The sequence below is a fragment of the Capricornis sumatraensis genome, chromosome 9, assembly GCF_032405125.1.
Source record: "Capricornis sumatraensis isolate serow.1 chromosome 9, serow.2, whole genome shotgun sequence".
NCBI lineage: Eukaryota > Metazoa > Chordata > Mammalia > Artiodactyla > Bovidae > Capricornis > Capricornis sumatraensis.
The window spans coordinates 5,561,252-5,582,661 of record NC_091077.1 but is presented as its reverse complement, the minus strand read 5'-3'; the positions used below and the strand labels follow the sequence as shown (position 1 = coordinate 5,582,661).

General features: G+C 44.6%; 1 protein-coding gene and 1 non-coding gene across 2 annotated transcripts in view; one reads left to right on the top strand and one right to left on the bottom strand.

Moving 5' to 3' along the window:
• PBX4 (PBX homeobox 4) overlaps nt 1-21,410 on the bottom strand; it is a 62,750-nt gene that overhangs the window by 41,158 nt on the left and 182 nt on the right. The gene's annotated exons all lie outside the window — the stretch shown is intronic.
• On the top strand, nt 6,279-6,385 carry LOC138086749 (U6 spliceosomal RNA). The gene has a single exon (XR_011145445.1). It is a non-coding gene; the product is annotated as a U6 spliceosomal RNA (small nuclear RNA).

Sequence of the window (21,410 nt, the reverse complement as noted above, 5' to 3'; positions counted from 1 at the left end):
TCATTTGTCACAGCTGGCAATAGGAAACAAACACAGGAAGCGACGGAGGATTTTACAGGGTGGTTTCACGTGATATGTACTGTACTTTTATTAGTGCCAATTTTTTTGAGATATAATTCACACGTCATAAAGTTTACCCTTAAGGGTGTATGTAATTCAGTGACTTTTAACTAATTCGTGACATGCATTCTCACCACTACCTAATTCCAGGACACTTTCATCACCCCAAGGAGAAATCCTGTTCTCATTAGTGGCCATCCCACATTTCTCCCCGCTCCCACTCAGCAACTCCTGACCTGCTTTCACAGATTTGTCTGGACATTTCATATAAAAGGAAGTCGTACAGCATGCGGTCTTTGGTGACATAGAGCGCGTTTTCAAAGTTCATCTACGATATTGTGTATCGGTGCTTCCTTCCTTTTTACAGGCAACTAATACTCCATCGTTAGATTATATTTTGTTCAGCTGTTCATCAGTTGATGGACATTTGGGTTATTTCCACCTTTTGATTATTATCAATAATGCTGCTAGGAACATGAATGTGTTTTTGTGCGACCACATACCTAGGGAGAATGGTTGGATCATATAGTAACTCTACGTTTAACTTTTTAAGGAAATGGCCAACTTTTGCAAAGTGGCTGCACCGTTTCCCCTTCCTTTCAGCAACTTAAGAGGGATTCAATTTCTCCACATCCTCAACACTTGTTTTTTTTTTTAACTATAGCCACCCCTGTGGGTGTGAGGTGGTATTTCACTGTGGTTTGGATTTGCATTTGTCTAATGGCTAATGACGTACATCTTTTCAAGTATTTATTAGCCACTTTTTTTGGCAGTACTGGGTCTTCATTGCTGAATGCGGGCTTTCCCTAGTTGCGCTGAGCAGGCTTCTCATGGCGCTGGCTTCTCTCGAGGAGCACAGGTTCTAGGCATGCGGGCTCCCCTGGTTGCGGCGTGTGGCTCTAGGCCGTAGGCCTCAGTAGTGGTGGCGCTGGGGCTCAGTAGCTGCGGCTCTCGGACTCCAGACCGCGGACTCAGAAGTTGTGGCACACAGGCATAGTTGCTCCAAGGCTTGTGGAATCTTCCTGGACCAGGGATCAAACCTGGGTCCCCTGCATTGGAAAGTGGATTCTTATCCACCATGCCACCAGGGAAGTCCTATCAGCCTTCTTCTTCTTTTTTTCTGGTGTATTTGGTCTTTTTATTTTTAACATTTACTGGAGTATAATTGATTTATGGGCTTCCCAGCTGGCTCAGTGGTAAAGAACTTGCCTGCCAATGCAGGAGACTATGGATTCCATCCCTGGCTTGGGAAGATCCTCTGGAGAAGGAAATGGCAACCCATTCCAGTATTCTTGCCTGGGAAATCCCATGGACAGAGGAGTCTGGTGGGCTACATCCATGAGGTCACAACTTAGTGACTAAACAACAGCAACAACAACAAATCGTTGGTCTACAATATCGTGTCGTTTCAGGTGCACAGCAGGCCACTCTTTAGAAAAATGTCTGTTCAAATCCTTCACTTACTTGACTGCACTGGATCTTAGTTGCATCAGTTGCGGTCTCCGATGTGTCCTGCGGGGTCTTTTGTTTCGGTCACGGACTCCGTCTTTTGTTTTGGTCACAGACTCTGTCTTTTGTTGTGGCCTGCTGGCTCCAGAGTGCATAGGCTCAGTGGTTGCAGGGTGAGGCCTCAGTCGCTCTGTGGCAAGAGGGATCTTAGTTCCCCGACCAGCGATCACACTTTAGTTCCCTGTATTGCGAGGCAGATTCTTAATCACTGGACCATCAGGGAAGTCCCCTTTGTTCCTTTTTAAATTAGGCTCTTTTTTATTGTTGAGTTGTAAGACTTCCTTATATATTCTGGATACTAGATGCTAACATGATTTGCGAATTTTTTCTCCTATTCTATAAGCTGTCTTTTGACTTTATAGTGTCCTTTGAGGCACTATAAAGAAAGTTTTTCATTTTTCATTTTGATGAAATCAAATTTATCTATTTTTTTCCTTTTGCTGCGTGTGCTTCAGGGGTCATATCTAAGAAGCCATTGAGACTGGAGGGCTTTGGGGGTTTGAGTGTTGAGCATGTTTGGGGGAGGGTCTGGAAAAGAGGGCTGTGTTTTGATCAGGTTATACCTGAGATCCCTATAAACTTCCCAAGAGGAGGAATCACGTAGGCAGATAGCACACAGGCATGGACTCAAGGCTAGAGATAAACAACATAAATGTTAGCGGAAACACTGTCTGAAACTGCCCACCCTGGCCATGCACCATAGTAACCATTTATGTGTTATTTTGTGACAGGAGGTCCTGGTAAGAAATATGGAACTAACAAGCCACCACCAATGGGAAGAATATGCAAAAGGTCAAAAGGAGACGCCATATGTCCTACCAACCTCCCAGGATCCTTCTCGTTGGAGTCCATCTTTGCTGAGTGATGCGTGCACCACCAGGAAGGACCCTGAGTCAGAATGATTGGCCAGAGACGATCTGGAAACTAACCGCATCACCATAACACCCGAGACTGCGAGCCATGTGGCAGAGTAGTCCTTCCGGGTTCCCTTACCCCCCTTCTCTCCGCCCAGGCACCCCTTCCCAATAGAGTCTCTTGTTCTGTGAGCTTGTGTGTCCTCTCGGACAGTTCATTTCTGAGTGTTAGATGAGGGCCCACCCTCTGGCCCTGGGAGGGGTCCACCCTGCCTTCTTGCAATGTAAAGATGGAGCCTTGGGCCTAGAGATGGCACTTTTAAGTCACAAGACTTGATGGAATCACCACGGGAGAATGTAGATAGAGGAGCCCAGGCCCCAGGCTCAGCCATCTGGCCTTGGAGAGGCCAAGCAGATGAGAAAGTCCTGCAGAGGAGACTGGGGCCCAAACTGCCAGTGGGGAGGAACCAAGAACAGTTTCAAAGACAGAAGCGTATTCTGTGAGAAATGCTTCTGAGAGGTGAAGCAGGAGAAGAGACCTTGGATTTAGCAACATGGAGGTCACTGGTCACTGACTCAGCAGAGGGAGGAGAAGGCTGGGAGAGGGTGGGTGGAGGTGGGAGAGGAAGTGGAAGTAGCAACCACAAACTCTGACACCATCACAAAAAGCAGCAGAGAAACGCAGCGAGCGCTAAAAGAAAGGGTGTATATTAGGCATGTTGAAAATTTTTCTTATTTTATTTATTTTTAAAAAATTCATGCATGCATTCGTTCATTTGGCTGCACCGGTCTTAGTTGCGGCATGTTCTGTCTTTTATGATGCTTTGACTTTGACATCCTGGGGTAGGGAGAGACCGACTTTCCCAGGGCTAGCTAAATCCACAATGCTTGTCTGAGAGTGTGTCTTTCATATGCCAACTCAAATCCAAGGCCCACACTCTTAACTACTGCTTTATCTCTCAGCATCAGTCAAGATGCCCCTAGCCCTAAATCACCCAGGTGCCAGGTACCAGATGAGGAGAGAGGAACTGCTGAAATTATTGAAAATATCCGGTCCCAAACTTGCTTGGTTGTCTACCCAGCCTCACTGCTTCCTCCTCACACGTGCATGCTAAGCCGCTTCAGTCATGTCCGACCCTTTGCGACCCTATGGACTATAGCCTGTCAGGCTCCTCTGTCCATGAGATTCCCCAGCAAGGACACTGAAGCGGGTTGCCATTTCTTCCTCCAGGGGATCTTCCTGACCCAGGCAGCGAACCTACATCTCTTAGGTCCCCTGCATTGACAGGCGGGTTCTTTACCACTAGCGCCACATCATGGAAATCATAATAAAGGCTCCAGGCCATGCTTTCTCCTCACTTCTGCCCCTGTGGCGCTTCCCCATGTGGCCCTGCATGGCGTGGACTGCCTTCTCTCAGGAATTTTAAGTGATAAACTCTTCTTTTGAAGTTGTCTCTGTCTTTCATCTTATTATACCTGATTAAAAGCAAATCCTAGGGATTTCCCTGGTGGTCCAGTGGTTAAGAATCTGTCTTCCAATGCAGGGGACTTGGGTTTGATCCAGATCTCACATGCCTCGGGACCAAGCACATAGCAGCTAGCGGGCCGGCGTGCTCTAGAGTGTGCCCCACAACTAGAGATCCCCCACGCACCGCAACTGGAGGAAAGCCGGCATGCCACAATGGAGGGCTCCTGAGAGGCAAGGAAGACCCAGCATAGCCAAAAAAACAAAAAAACACCCACCCAAATCCCAGGGACATGTCAAAGACAGGGAGAGTCAAGGGAGGCTTTTGTTTCTTTGTGTGTTTTTAAAGATGGGAGACACCAGCACGTGTTTATATGCCCAAAAGCCAGTCTAGGGAGGGGATTTGGTAACACAAGAGAGAGTAAGGATAACTGTAATCTCAAGGGTGTATATATATGTGAGAAGTCAGCATACAAATTTGATTGTTTGAGGCTAGGCTTCAACGGTACATGAACTGAGAAATTCCAGATGTACAAGCTGGATTTAGAAAAGGCAGAGGAACCAGAGATCAAATCGCCAACAATTATTGGATCATAGAAAAAGAAACAGAATTCCAGAAAAACATTTACTTCTGCTTCATTGACTACACTAAAGCTTTTGACTGTGTGGGTCACAGAAAACTGGAAAATTCTTAAAGAGGTGGAAATACTGGACCACCTTACTTGCCTTCTGCGAAACCTGGATGCAGGTCAAGAAGCAATGGTTAGAACCAGACATGAAACAAAAGACTGGCTCAAAATTGGGAAAGGAGTACATCAAGGTTATATACTGTCACCCTGCTTATTTAACTTACGTGTAGAGTATGACATGTGAAATGCCCAGCTGGATGAAGTACAAGCTGGAATCAAGATTGCAAATCTGAAGAGGAGAAGCGGATGGGAGAAATATCAATAACCTCAGATATGCAGATGACACCACCCTTATGGCAGAAAGCGAAGAGGAACTAAAGAGCCTCTTGATGAAGGTGAAAGAGGAGAATGAAAAAGCTGGATGAAAACTCAACACTCAGAAAACTAAGATCATGGCATCCAGTCCCATCACTTCATGGCAAATAGATGGGGAAACAATGGAAGCAGTGACAGACTTTATTTTGGGGGGCTCCAAAATCACTGCAGATTGTGACTGCAGCCATGAAATTAAAAGATGCTTGCTCCTTGGAAGAAAAACTACAACAAACCTAGGCAGCATATTCAAAAGCAGAGACGTTACTTTGCTGACAAATGTCCATATAGTCAAAGCTATGGTTTTTCCAGTGGTCATGTATGGATGTGAGAGTTGGACCTTAAAGAAGGCTGTGCACCAAAGAATTGATGCTTTTGGACTGTGGTGTTGGAGAAGACTCTTGAGAGTCCCTTGGACTGCAAGATCAAACCAGTCAATCCTAAGGGAAATCAGTCTTGCATATTCATTGGAAGGACTGATGTTGAAGCTGAAGCTCTAATACTTTAGCCAACTGATGTGAAGAGTCCACTCATTGGAAAAGACCCTGATGCTGGGAAAGACTGAAGGCAGGGGAAGAAGGGGACCACAGAGGATGACATGGCTTGATGGCATCACCTCCTACTCAATGGACATGAGTTTGAGCAAGCCCTGGGAGATAGTGAAGGACAGGGAAGCCTGGCATGCTGAAGTAAATGGTTTCACAAAGAGTTGGACATGACTGAGCATCTGAACAACAACAAAATGCCATTATTTTAACATTTACTGCTGCTGAATGTTTAAAAGCATTTATGATTTTAAACTCTATAATGCTGTCATCTAAGCATCCATTATTAAAAGATGCTGCCAAGGACACATAATGTACCTGAAAACCAGTAGCTTCATTATGGAAGCCAGATGTGATTAACACTCTGAGAAAGGTCAAACACCTGCCACAATGCACTATAATGTTGATCCAAGGGAAAACGCCCTCATTTTCAAATGCTTTCCAAATTCACCACATGCCCCTGCGGGATGCCTTTCAAAAGGTTAGGGTTGGGGTGCAGAGCTAAGATACACATCTGTGAAGCCAAATATGAGAAGGTTAATGGGTGATGAGATTCGGTGCTCTGCAAAGCTGAACCCAAATGTTAGTCCTTCTTACACAGTGTACAGTAGTTGATCACATAGGATATTATGCCGAAATGGTTTCCTTCCATAGAAGCAGTTATTATCATCATAAAAATGGACTCTGGTTAGAGCTTGTTATCCTCTGTGATGTAATTCTAAAAATACTAGGCAAGAGGAAAGAGAATAAAGTTGGCTGCTTTGCTTCTCAAAGGGGATTCTAGGAAAGTTTATTCCCAGGTCAGTTTCCTGCTTATAAAACATCTTACTTAAGATACAGTATAGTGCTCGCTTTGGCAGCACATATACTAAAATTGGAACGATACAGAGAAGATTAGCATGGCCCCTGTGCAAGGAGGACACGCAAATTCATGAAGCGTTCCATATTAAAAAAAAAAAAAAGACACAGTATAAAAGCACCTTTGAATGAACACAAAGTGATTTCACAGAATGTTTTTTGTGGTTTATTATAAACAGTAAACAAATGTCTAAACATTCAGCATGTTCCTGGCCTAGAGGTGATCAGCTGACAGCAAACCATTAATGATCTCATAAGATATGACAGACCAGGGAGTTCACGGCATCACCAGAAAGGATGGATTATTTTCTGCAATGGACACACCCTGAGGTGACCCCGCTGAGTGTGATCTTCCCTCCTTGAGTTTGGGCAGATTTTGTGACTTGCAGGGCAGCAACGGTGATGATATGGTCTTGCCTGTGGTTTTGTTACATTATGTTATGACTCCGGTTTAGTAGACTGGGGAATGTAACCTGTCGTCCTTGAAGCCAGGACGTCCTTGCTATGTTGTGAGAGGGCCATCAAGCGGAACTCTAGGGAGTCTCTTAGAGTTGAGAGCGGATCCCATCTGACAGCTGGCAAGAAAATAAGAACCTCTATCCTATAACTTCAAGGAACAGTTCTGCCAACAACCCTGAGACTGGAAGAGGACCCAGAGCTTCAGATAGGAACACAGACCAGCCAACACCTTGCCTGATGCCTTGCGAGACCCTGAGCAGACGACCCAGCTTACATGTGCCCAGATTCCTGCCCATGGAAACTGAGATCACAAAGGTATGTTGTTTCAAGCCATTAGGTGTGTGGTAATTTGTTACATAGCAACAGATAACTGACCAGATAGCAAGGCAGTGAATGGGGACTGTGGGCAGAAAAACAAGGTCTGTGTTGGCACCTCTGGCAAGTACATCACATGTTCTGCCCAACCAAGTATCTACATTAAAACGAAACAAAATGTTAATGTTTATGAAGACGTAAAATTCCAATGAATGAGAAATGATAAATCCTTTAAATAAACTTCTGAGGATAAACTAAATTAAAAAACAAATCTGTGAGTATCCTTTTAAAACCAACCTGTAACAAAACTATTATCACATAGAATCATGCCAGAAAATGAAAGCATTCAGCTTTACCACCCTCCAACCATGCTTATTCAATATTTACGGGACAAACATTGAGGCACTACTATATAGTGGTCACTGTACAAGGAGAAAGGACTGTGGCAATGAATAGAACATGAATCACATCCTGGCTCCTACCAACAGTGTACTACAGCCTCTAATTTTAGTTATCATTTACTTTTTCAAGTTATAGAATGATCTGCCTTCCTGAACAAAGTATTGTTTCATTTACTTTTGGGGTAGTTGTTTACTAATTTTTTATTAAAGTATAGTTGACTTACAATGCTACATTAGTTTTGGGTGTGTGTGCGTGCTAAATTACTTCAGTGGTATGCAGCTCTTTACGACCCTATGAACTGTAGCCCACAGGCTCCTCTGACAATGGGATTCTCCAGGCAAGAATACTGCAGTGGGTTGCCATTCCCTTCTCCAGGCGATCTTCCTGACCCAGGGATCAAACCCAGGTCCCCTGAGGCTCCTGCTTTGCAGCTGGATTCTTTACCACTGAGCCACTAGGAAGCCCAGTCTAGGGTGTATACCATAGTAATTCAATGTTTTAATAGCTTATACTCAAAACAAAGTTACTATAAAATATTGTCTATATTCCCTGTGCTGTGCATAAAATTCCTCAGTTCAGTTCAGTTCAGTCGCTCAGTCGTGTCCGACTCTTTGCGACCCCATGAATGGCAGCACGCCAGGCCTCCCTGTCCATCACCAACTCCCGGAGTTCACCCAAACCCACGTCCATCAAAGTCGGTGATGCCATCCAGCCATCTCATCCCCTGTCGTCCCCTTCTCCTCCTGCCCCCAATCCCTCCCAGCATCACAGTCTTTTCCAATGAGTCAACTCTTCGCGTGAGGTGGCCAAAGTACTGGAGTTTCAGCTTTAGCATCATTCCTTCCAAAGAACACCCAGGGCTGATCTCCTTCAGAATGGACTGGTTGGATCTCCTTGCAGTCCAAGGGACTCTCAAGAGTCTTCTCCAACACCACAGTTCAAAGGCATCAAGTCTTCGGTGCTCAGCTTTCTTCACAGTCCAACTCTCACATCCATACATGACCACAGGAAAAACCATAGCCTTGACTAGACGGACCTTAGTCAGCAAAGTAATGTCTCTGCTTTTGAATATGCTATCTAGGTTGGTCATAACTGTTCTTCCAAGGAGTAAGTGTCTTTTAATTTCATGGCTGCAGTCACCATCTGCAGTGATTTTTGGAGCCTCCCAAAATAAAGTCTGACACTGTTTCCACTGTTTCCCCATCTATTTCCCATGAAGTGATGGGACCAGATGCCATGATCTTCGTTTTCTGAATGTTGAGCTTTAAGCCAACTTTTCCACTCTCCTCTTTCACTTTCATCAAGAGGCTTTTTAGTTCCTCTTCACTTTCTGCCATAAGGGTGGTGTCATCTGCATATCTGAGGTTATTGATATTTCTCCCAGCAATCTTGATTCCAGCTTGTGCTTCTTCCAGCCCAGCGTTTCTCATGATGTACTCTGCACATAAGTTAAAGAGCAGGGTGACAATATACAGCCTTGATGTACTCCTTTTCCTATTTGGAACCAGTCTGTTGTTCCATGTCCAGTTCTAAGTGTTGCTTCCTGACCTGCATATAGGTTTCTATGACTTACTTATTTCATAACTACTAGTTTGTACCTTTTAACCCCCTTCACCTATTTAGCCTCTCCCCCAGTCCTCTTCCCTCTGGTAACCACTGGTTTGTTCTCTGTGAGTCTGTTTCTGTTCTATTTGGTCACTTGCTTTATTTTCCAGACTCCACATATAAGTGAAAACACACTATGTATCTTTTTCTCTCTGACTTATTTCCTGAACAAGGTCTCATTTTAAATTATTGAGAAATTTGCCTTAGAGATACATCCAGAGATCTTATCCCTTAGAATAGGATACTTCTTGAAAAAACTTCCCTAAGAGCAACAATGATCAAATACCTCAACAAAAGATGGAATCAAATCCCCTTAATTATTTTCGTTTCTGAAGAACTGTTTTAGCTGACAAATATTATGTACCTCCTGGAGACAGACCGAGGTGAAGAACAACAATTAAAGACATGGTCCCTACCCTGAGGAAACAAAATCTTGATGGAAAACCTAGAAACTCACAGAGGGTGCCGAGCTCCAGAAGGGAATGCAATCCAGGAGGCAGATGCCCCTGGCATTTTAAAATAAACTTCTTAGTAAACTAGGAAGAATCAAACTATAGTAGGTATCATCAATCATTTGTACAGTCATTCAAAAAACAAACTTATACACAATGAAACAAAAACAGCTAAGTAAATAGGAGCTGAGAATATGTCCTGATACCCAAGTTCAACCATGGAAATCATTACAGCAATTTTAGCAAAATGAAGCCTTGAATCAGGAGCTAACTTTGGCACCAGGAAACAAGGACAATTATTCAATACAATATAAGAAAAACTCTGTAGGACTTGAATGAAAGAGCAACCTTTATGTAGAATAAGTTTAAGACTGCATAAAGCTCATTTCAATGTTCTTATTTCCTAATTTGCCTGTGGACTGGTCACGATTGACACTGCCGCGTAATTTCTTACTGAAAACCATGGAGAGATGAGAATCTCTCTGAGCACAAGATGAAATGGCTACTCACTATCTGCTCCAATAAACTCAAACCCCTCAGCAAAGTATTTGAGGCTCTTAACCAGCATCTCTCTGACCTGCTCCCTCCGCTGGTCTTGAGAGCGAAAAGTGAAAGTGAAAGTTGATCAGTCGTGTTCGACTCTTTGCAACCCCATGGACTATACAGTCCACGGAATTCTCCTGGCCAGAATACTGGAGTGGGTAGCCGTTCCCTTCTCCAGGGGTCTTGGGGGAAGTCCTACCTTTCTGTCAAGTCCAAGACTCTAATGGCTTGGCCTGTCCCAGCCTGGATTCATTACTCCCTCCTCTGTTCTATTGACAGTGCTTACCAAGTCTGGCCTGGGCATGATGAAGGCCTCAACTTACACATTTTAGGAAGTCCAGGCCAGCACCACACTTGGCACAATAACTGGGCAAAGATTTGTTGAATTTGACTGAAGGAAAGGCAGAGGCTAGATACGTCAAACTAATAGAGGAGAAATGAAGTGGCAGAGCTCCGACATCTCTAGACTGAAGTAGAGCAAGTGGAGAATCAAAAACTAGGGTGGAACCGTAGCTGCCACAGCCAAAGAAGAGAGGAGAAGCCAAAGGCACACAGGGCTCGGTTGGGAGCCCCTCCTTCCTGGTCTCATTTATAGGGCTGAGCTCCTGGTGGGCACTCATCCACTCTAAGAATGAAGAGAACATATTAAGGGGTTTAATAATGCTGCATGACGAGAGAGACAATCAAAAGAGGATGATGGCCAGAACACACTACATTTGGAGAGTTCCCTAGAGGTCCAGTAGTTAGGACATTGGCGCTTTCACTGCTGGGGTCTGGGTTCAACCCCTCATTGGGGAACTAAGATCTTGCAAGCCTCATGACATGGCCAAAGGGAGGGGGTGGGGCAACACTAGATTTGGGCAGGAGAAAGTGATGAATAAAGAAGAAAGGTGCTTTAATAAGAACTAAGAGCAAGAGTCCTTAAACCACTGGAAGGCTCAATCTGCAAGAGAAATGAGTGTCTCAAGACATTTCTGAAGAATGGATGGTAGAGAAGAGCCAGTGACTGCTCAACTTTCTTCGGATCCAGGACCAACACCTTAGGAAGGATGGAGTGCTTCAAGAAGTACTTATACAAGGAACAGAATAAACCTCACGCTCACTCCTTGCTTGGTGCTTGGCAAGGAATTCATGCTCGACTGGACAGCAGAGAAGACAGGCAGTCACCCCGCTGAGTCCCCGCCTTGCCCTCCACTCAGGTCTGACAGAACCACATGTTCCATGCCTTCCCTGCACACATGCCTGCCCCAGCCTGGAATACTGTTGCCTCCTTGGCCTAGGCAAAGCCTCTCATCCAGGCCACAGTCACCTCCTCGGGGGATGCTTCTGACACCCAGCCTGACTTCAGCTGGACTCTGGTGTCCCAGGGTGCACATTCCATGGGCTCTCATCTTGCTGACAGGTAGTCTCTCTTGCCCTGGCTGATCGATTCCTCATCACACTCTCTCTGGTTGCCCCTGTACTGCACTCTGTGGTGTCTGCCTCTCCTGAACTGTGAACTTTTGCACCTCACTGCTGTATCCCCAGAACCTGGCACAAAAGGAAAGGCTACTGAGCAGTTGAGATTAAATGCTTAAGAAGGAACTTGAAAAAATAGCTTCTGGTGCTCCAGTCCAGCTTTCTAGTCTTCCACAGTCCTGGGGCAGCTCCAAGCTCCTCTGAGTGAGGTCATGCTCTCAGGGAGACCATGGGGCACCGGGAGAACAGGGAGGACAGCAGGTCAGCACCAGAGTTCAAGAGAATAAGGCCAAATCTCCAGCCACCACACCCTAGTCATCTGACCTCAGGCAAGTTCTTACTCAGGTCCAGTTCCTCTTCTAGAAGCTCAGCGAAACCACCTACTTCCTAGGGTTTTTGGGAGATTTAAATGAGAGACAGAAATGATGGCTGCCGTCATCATCATCAACCACTGTATTCTGAAAGAGGTGCTGAGTGCTGTGCTGTGCTTAGTCACTCAGACGTGTCCGACTCTTTGCAACCCCATGGATTGTAGCCTGCTAGGCTCCTCTGTCCATGGGATTCTCCAGGCAAGAATACTGGAGTGGGTCGCCATGCCCTCCTCCAGGGGATCTTCCCAACCCAGGGATAGAACCCGGGTCTTCTGCATTGCAGGTGGATTCGTTACTGTCTGAGTCACCAGGAAAGTCACACTGTCACTTAAATGACTGAAACCTGCTCATTTATGAAACTTTTCTGAAACAGTCACATATTGCTTTACTTACTGATAAAACCACTTCAAAAGGGATTTTGCCGTGATCCTAGATAGCTTCAGGAAATCATCTTAAAACCAGCAAAGTCCACCTCTTGGGAAAAGTACACCAAGGACAGCAAGACTTTCCTTTGGCACTAGATCAAGTCAAGCTAAGTGTGTTAAGCTAGAAGCAGAGCTAAAACCTGCAAGCAGGCTAAGGACACAGACTGCCAGGCGCCAAGTCGACTTGCATTTACAGAACCTCCTTAAAGGTGATGAAAAAGAAAATTTGAGCGCTGAAATTCTACTTCCTGGGTTTGGACGAATAGATCCTCTCTTGCTAATGCTATCTGGCTTTAGGAAACTATGAACCATAAATTCCTCTTCTGACTCCTTGCATTCTTTGATGGGTGTGCTGAAAGGCTGAATGCTTTCTGATATGCACTAAGATGCTTACTTCTAATGGTCTCTGTTCCCATGTTTAGTATCCCAGAGGTCCTGAGACAAGGGGCACACCATTCACTTGACAGTACATGCCTCGCCATTTGAGTAAGTTCTAAGAATAGTCAAATTTATGTCATCACCATCTTTTAATATTCAGAACTTAATCCATATCATAAGTAAAATCTGCTGAAAAACTGGAGGAATTAAGAAAGTCATGCAAATTTTGACCAGTAGAAAATATCTTACAAGTCATATAAGTAAAAATCCAATTAAAAAGCGTTTCTTCCTAAGGAAAGTTATGAAGGTCCTAATTGAAGTGTCCATTATGTTGCCTAAAAGCCAACCTCTAAATATAACCTTTTTAGTTTCAGGTACACCACCCCATATGCCATGTAGCTAGCTCCTAACACATGTATAATAGTGATGGGTTTTTTTAATCATATAATCTCATCTGTTGCATTGTAATCCCTTTTTAAAATTTTTATTTATTTAATGAATTTATTATTTGGCTGCATCAGGTCTTAATTGCAGCATGCAGGGCCTTTCAGTTGTGGCATGTGGGATCTAGTTCCCCAGCCAGGGATCGAACCCGGGCCCCCTGCTTTGGGAGCACAGAATCTTAGCCACTGAACCACTAGGAGTCCCTCTTCATCATATTTTTATTTGTTATATATAAAGCTTTTTTGCCCTAAAAACCTTAGTACCATTCCCCATTGGTCATTTGCTATTATACTCAAATTCAACAAACTAACACAAATTTGAGCTATGGTTTTATAGGCTATGTACAGAAAATATTAGAAACAATGCCTGGAACCTCTAAAACCTGACTTCCTTGGACTGGAAATTAAACAGACCCTGAAACAACAGGGCCCCAAGCCCCCAGATCAAAAGTATCATCTAGAGGGGGAAAAAATCAACTATTTTCTGATTTTTATTTGGTTCATTTCTAATTTTCTTTCTATATTAAGTAGGCAAAACAACACTAATATGTGACCCTTGTGGTTAATTTTAAATTCCTTATGCCCACACACAATTTGGGCTCAAAAATAATTTCCATTTGTCAGATTAACCATCTATTCAAGAAGATCAAACCAGTCAATCCTGAAGGAAATCAACCCTGGATATTCATTGGGAGGACTGTTGCTGAAGCTGAAGCTCTAATACTTTAGTCACTTGATGTGAAGACCCAACTCCTTGGAAAAGACCCTGGTGCTGGGAAAGATGAAGGCAGGAAAAGGGGACAACAGAGGATGAGATGGTTGGATGGCATCACTGACTCAATGGATATGAATGTGAGCAAGCTCTGGGAGATGGTGAAGGACAGAGAAGCCTGGGATGCTGCAGGCCATGGGGTCACAAACAGTCGGACACTGCTTAGCGACTGAACAACAAAAACAAGGTAAAATGATCCATGAAAATGGAAATAAGTGACATACTCTCACCCCTACTCTTTTTTTTTTTTTCCATCCCTACTTTTGAGAGTCCAACCTCTCCAAGGGTGGTCAGGGATCAGCACCCTTGGGAGATGGTTAGAAATGCGGACTCTTTGGCCTCACTGGGACCTGGCACATCAAAATCTGCAAGCAACAGGATTTCTGCAGAGATCTGCTGCAGGTCCAGCCGAGAGACACACTGCTCTAAAGCACAGTTGTCTGGAAATTTCTGCAGTGACAGAAATGTTTTTTACCTTCATTAATATAGTAACTATTAGCCACATGTGGCTACGGAGTACTTGAGATATAGCTAGTGTGACTGAGGAACTGAATGTTTAACTCTGTTTACTTTTAATGCATTTTATTATTTCTAATTATTATTATATTTTTGCTGCTCTGCATGGCATGTGGGATCTTAGTTCCTCAACCAGGGACTGAATCTGTGCCCCCTGAAATAGAAATGCAGAGTGTTAACCACTGGGATACTAAGGAAGTCCCCAATTTTAATGCATTTAAATTTAATTTATGTTAAGGGGCTACCACAATGGACAGTGTAGCGAGTACCTGCATTTCCTTGCAAGCAAATGGTCAAGAAGTGACCACAACAGCCAAGTCTGCCAATCTGGCAGCGCAATCCTTCTGTCCTTCCAACACGCAAAATGACCTGAAGGCCAGTCCTCTTTAGCTGCTTCTCCCAGAACATCAGGCCTGAAGCTGGGGCTCCAGGGTGACACCGCTGACCATTCTGCTTCCTTTTTTTTTTAAAGGTAAGAAGTGGATTTATTTAGATTCAGAGGGAAGTACACTCCACAGACAGAGTATGGGCCATCGCAGAGGGCGAGTGGTGAAATTTGATGTGGTTAGTTTTTATAGACTATTTTTGCTCAGGGTCTTGACGTCTCATCGCAGAAACAATTCAGTGAGAGACAAGTGATAGGTAAGAAGTAGGTTTATTTAGATTCAGAGAGAAGCACACTCCACAGACAGAATGTGGGCCATCGCAGAGGGCGAGTGTGGCCCCTTTTTAAATTAAATTTCCAAAACTCACCCGTCAGCTTTGCCAGGTCGAGTTTTCACCTGACTTCTTAGGAATCTCACTACTAGACAAAAAGTAAGTCCACCAGCCTTTGATGACTGGCAGCTTTCAGATCCCAGGGCACCTGAAGCCTGAGGATTCTCAAAGGTGTGGTATACAAGCACACTGTTTCGGGTCACGGTAGTGGGGTGGGGGACCAGAGATTGCACCAGATTTTCAAAGCGGCCCACGATTCAAACACTGGTTAAGAACTCTGGGAGGAAGGAAGAACTTTTGAGCCTGACTGTCCTGACAGAAGAGCCTTCAACCGGAATCTGGCAATCTCATAAACCCTTCATAAAGGGTTTCAAAGCTATCCATAAAGGCATTCAAAAGAAGCAAATGAAAAAAAAAAACTATGTCAACTTCAAAATGTAAAAGGCACTATTATAAAAAATAAGGCTATACATGATAGAGCGATATACTCAGAAAATCTTTGGCAAATAAGAGAAAATTTTCTGCCTTCCTGGTTCCATATAAGAAATGAATGAGGACATGGTCAGTGAAAGGTCCAAGCCAGAAACTGTAAAACTGTCCCTTCTCCAGGAAAACCTCAGGGTGTCACCCAAGAAAGTCAGAAGATCATTCAAGGAAACTGGTTATCCCTTACACAGGAAGTCTCCAGCTGATGACGGCTGAATTTCAACTAAGATGGTGCATTCCAAGGTCCCCAGTGTCCATCTACTATCTGTGTAGCCGGAAGGAAGAACGATACACAGTTCACTATTCCAAGACTCCATCAAGCTGAAGCTATAATGACAAAATGAATTACACACAAGCACTAGGAGCTGCCTTCCTAATAACGTGGAAGGGTGTAAGAGAAATCCAGGTTTAAGGAGGACAGGTGTGCTTTCCTTCTTTAAACACATTTAATGGTGACAAAGTGGGCTTCCCTGGTGGCTCAGTGGTAAAGAACCTACTTGCCAGTGCAGGAGACCTGGGTTCAATCTGGGGGTCAGGAAGATCCCCTGGAGAAGGAAATGTCAACCCATTCTAATGTTTTTGCCTGGAAAATCCCACGACAGAGGAGCCTGGCAGGATACACTCCATGGGATGCAAAGAGTCAGGTACGACTTAGAAACTGAACACACATGCATGGACAAAGCAGGTTGAGAGGGCCTCAGATCTGAGATGAAAAGCTTTTTCTTGCCAGCCAGTTGGGCTAAATGGATTCCAGGGGCTATGAAGGGGTCGGGAGGGCACAGAGAGAGCGCAGGGTCAAAAAGGCTAAGGAAGGTCTCAGCCAGTTGGCCAATCAGGAAAACGCAGTCTGCCCCCCTGCCCAGGTTGATAATCTACCTGGCTGCTGGGTTTACTATGAGGAATGTAGTAAAGTGTGAGTCGCTCAGTCATGTCCGACTCTCTGCAACCCCATGGACTTCAACCCGCCAGGCTCTTCTGTCCACAGAATTCTCTAGGCAAGAAGACTGGAGTCAGTAGCCATTCCTTTCAAGGAACAGGCCCGCCCAAGCTGTGTTTTCTCCGAAATGGAGTAAGTGGCCCGCCCACTAGAGGACTAAAGACTGGTGTCTGGACTTGGGTGACTTTTAGGGCCCGAATTCATCTAGAGACTACGCAGGAAGCAGAGCAGATGTAAAGCTCCCCAAAGTCTCAAAATAGACACCCCAGGGTGCTTTCTACCTCAGAAGGAAAACAGGAATCAGCTACCTAACAGCTCTGTGGTGGTAAAGCAAGTACCATACCCTCCCTTTTCAGTTTCTTAGGCTTCAAAGAAAAACGACTTTCTTTGAGAACAGCAAGTAGTGACTGCATTCCATTCTAAAGCCTACCTAAGGGAGTTGAGACTCGAGATTGACAAGAGAAAAGCAGCAGCCTCGGGGCTGTGCTGGGGTGCCACATGCCTGAGGAAGGCCATGTCTGAGCAGAGTTCAAGCTGCTTAAGCAGCTCCAGGCCTAGAATAGAAGGAACTGAAAACGCTGCTTCCGTGGTTCCTTGGTGTGAAAAGCCCGTTTTCCCTTTTCCCTAGCTCCAACCAATCCTTCCAGAATCTAAGTGCCACAAAACTTGACTGAATACTAGGTGCCAGGTATTGTGCACAGCCCTGGGAATACAAAGGAAAGCACAACAATGCCCTTGCTCTCAGACTGGCTTAGCAGACAGGGCCTCACAGAAGGGCACCCTCTCCCGGCTCAGCTCTTTGTGCCAGGAATCACCTCTATCCGCACACTGCTATTATGATGACTGTTTATAAGTCAGTCTCCCCCACACCTTACTTCTGAGTGAGCTTATTATAAGAGAACCTCTTAGCCATCCTGGTTTCTGTAGCACCTAGCACACTGCTCCAAGGGGGTGGGGGTGGAAGTATATATATGTAACACTCTTAACTTTCCAGATAGAGGCCTTGAAACTGTGGAAAGAATTGGCATGTTATAAGAAGCAGAGGAAAGAAAGTTTGAAGAATGCCTGCCACATCCACCTTTTACTTGCCTCCTCTGTTTCTGGGGCTGCTGTTGACCTGGCTTTGTAACCTGTCCTCTCTAGAAGGTTCTAGGCACTATACAGTTCGCAACTCCAGACCCTGGTCCCATCCCCAGGGACCATCCTTTACCCCAAACAGGTCACATTCAACAAGACCTCATCTTTGAAAAGGGCTTTGCTATTTTCTAATAATTCAGTTCATTTCAGTTCTGTTCAGTCGCTGAGTCGTGTCCGACTCTTTGCGACCCCATGAATCGCAGCACGCCAGGCCTCCCTGTCCATCACCAACTCCGGGAGTTTACTCAGACTCACGTCCATCGAGTCAGTGATGCTATCCAGCCATTTCATCCTCTGTCGTCCCCTTCTCCTCTTGCCCCCAATCCCTCCCAGCATCAGAGTCTTTTCCAATGAGTCAGTCAACTCTCCGCATGAGGTGGCCAAAGTACTGGAGCTTCAGCTTTAGCATCATTCCCTCTAAAGAAATCCCAGGGCTGATCTTCAGAATGGACTGGTTGGATCTCCTTGCAGTCCAAGGGACTCTCAAGAGTCTTCTCCAACACCACAGCTCAAAAGCATCAATTCTTCGGCGCTCAGCTTTCTTCACAGTCCAACTCTCACATCCATACATGACCACTGGAAAAACCATAGCCTTGACTAGACGGACGTTTGTTGGCAAAGTAATGTCTCTGCTTTTCAACACGCTATCTAGGTTGGTCATAACTTTTCTTCCAAGGAGTAAGCGTCTTTTAATTTCATGGTTGCAATCACAATCTGCAGTGATTTTGGAGCCCCCCAAAATAAAGTCTGACACTTTCCACTGTTTCCCTATATATTTCCCATGAAGTGATGGGCCCAGATGCCATGATCTTCATTTTCTGAATGTTGAGTTTTAAGCCAACTTTTTCCACTCTCCTCTTTCACTTTCATCAAGAGGCACTTTAGTTCCTTTTCACTTTCTGCCATAAGGGTGGTGTTATCTGCATATCTGAGGTTATTGATATTTCTCCCGGAAATCTTGATTCCAGCTTGTACTTGATCCAGCCCAGCGTTTCTCATGATGTACTCTGCATATAAGTTAAATAAGCAGGGTGACAATATACAGCCTTGATGTACTCCTTTTCCTATTTGGAACCAGTCTGCTGTTCCATGTCCAGTTCTAACTGCTGCTTCCTTACCTGCATACAGATTTCTCAAGAGGCAGATCAGGTGGTCCCATCTCTTTCAGAATTTTCCATAGTTTATTGTGATCCACACAGTCAAAGGCTTTGGCATACTCAATAAAGCAGAAATAGATGTTTTTCTGGAACGCTCTTACTTTTTCCATGATCCAGCGGATGTTGGCAATTTGATCTCTGGTTCCTCTGCCTTTTCTAAAACCAGCTTGAACATCAGGAAGTTCGCAGTTCATGGATTGCTGAAGCCTGGCTTGGAGAATTTTGAGCATTACTTTACTAGCACGTGAGATGAGTGCAATTATGCGGTAGTTTGAGCATTGTTTGGCATTGCCTTTCTTTGGGATTGTAATGAAAACTGACCTTTTCCAGTCCTGCGGCCACTGCTGAGTTTTCCAAATTTGCTGGCATATTGAGTGCAGCACTTTCACAGCATTATCTTTCAGGATTTGAAATAGCTCAACTGAAATTCCATCACCTCCACTAGCTTTGTTCTTAGTGAAGCTTTCTAAGGCCCACTTGACTTCACATTCCAGGATGTCTGGCTCTAGGTGAGTGAGCACACCATCGTGATTATCTTGGTCATGAAGATCTTTTTTGTACAGTTCTTCTGTGTATTCTTGCCACCTCTTCTTAATATCTTCTGCTTCTGTTAGGTCCATACCATTTCTGTCCTTTATTGAGCCCATCTTTGCATGAAATGTTCCCTTGGTATCTCTAATTTTCTTGAAGAGATCTCTAGTCTTTCCCATTCTGTTCTTTTCCTCTATTTCTTTGCACTGATTGCTGAAGGCTTTCTTATCTCTTCTTGCTATTCTTTGGAACTCTCCATTCAGATGCTTATATCTTTCCTTTTCTCCTTTTCTTTTCACCTCTCTTCTTTTCACAGCTATTTGTAAGGCCTCCCCAGACAGCCATTTTGCTTTTTTGCATTTCTTTTCCACGGGGATGGTCTTGATCCCTGTCTCCTGTACAATGTCACGAACCTCATTCCATAGTTCATCAGGCAGTCTGTCTATCAGATCTAGGTCCTTAAATTTATTTCTCACTTCCACTTTATAATCATAAGAGATTTGATTTAGGTCATACCTGAATGGTCTAGCGGTTTTCCCTACTTTCTTCAATTTGAGTCTGAATTTGGCAATAAGGAATTGATGATCTGAGCCACAGTCAGCTCCTGGTCCTGTTTTTGTTGACTGTATAGAGCTTCTCCATCTTTGGCTGCAAAGAATATAATCAGTCTGATTTTGGTGTTGACCATCTGGTGAGGTCCATGTGTAGAGTCTTCTCTTGTGTTGTAGGAAGAGGGTGTTTGCTATGACCAGTGCATTTTCTTGGCAAAACTCTATTAGTCTTTGCCCTGCTTCATTCCGTATTCCAAGGCCAAATTTGCCTGTTATTCCAGGTGTTTCTTGACTTCCTACATTTGCATTCCAGTGCCCTATAATGAAAAGGACATCTTTTTTGGGTGTTAGTTCTAAAAGGTTAGTTCTAGTAATTCTAATAATCATGTTAGTTATCTAATTATCTAATAATGTTAGTTCTAATAATTCAAGCAGACCCCAAACATAATGGGCTGCCTTGTGAAGCACCTTCTACCAATCCTGGCTGGCTGACAAATGGTAGGTGGAGGTGAGACATGAAAACCACTGTGATTTTCCCACTACACCTGAAATAAAACCCAGACTCCTTCCCGAAGCTTGTCATCCCCATGTGATCTTGGTTCCAGACTCTCTCCACTCTACTGGGGACTTTCAGTCCCTAGCTCTGTTTTCTTCCTGCCCTTTCCCACCTTGGGGCTTCTGAAGGTGCGGTGCCCTCTCCACCTGGCTTCCCACAGCTTTCCATCCCTTTACTTACAGTTTTCCTCGCAACTTAGTTTCGTTATTATTTTCTCTCTGTCAAACCATTAGCTTGACCACAGTGACTATGACAGCACCCCGCTCCGTGCCCCACACATAGTATCGAACAAATATTCGCCAAATTAATTTAAAAAAAGAGGGGGATCCTTTGTCTCCACTCAGCTTCCCCACTGACTTTTTTACTGGATCATTCCCAAATCAAATGACACCATCTCTTTATTCTCCAGTCTTATTTCCCACAACTCATTCTCCATTACCGGCCCCCTCAATTTCCCATCTTCATAAATACCACTGATTCATTCAGTTGTCCATTATTCACAAATCCTGTGTGAACCCACCTCTCAGCTCTTACATCCCTCATCTCCAAAACTCTTCCCTCTTACATTTCATAAACTTTGAAACCACCTTTCACCATAAACCTCTCCATCCACAAACTCTCCTTCAACCCATCCCTCTCACCTCAGGACGAGCTCTTAAAATCTATCACTCAACTGCTTAGCTCCATAAGCTCCCTTTCAATCTGTTCCATTTTAACCCCTCACGTCCCTTCGGCCTCAGAATCCGGCTTCAGTCCTCCTCAAGCCTCCCCCTCCCATGCGCCCTGCCCTCCCTCTCTCCGCCCGGAGACTCATCGCATCTCTCACCTTGCACCTTCCTCACCCCTCACGACCCCAGCTGCCCCGGTCCTGGCCCCTCGGCCCGCCCCCTTCAGTGAAGCGACTTTG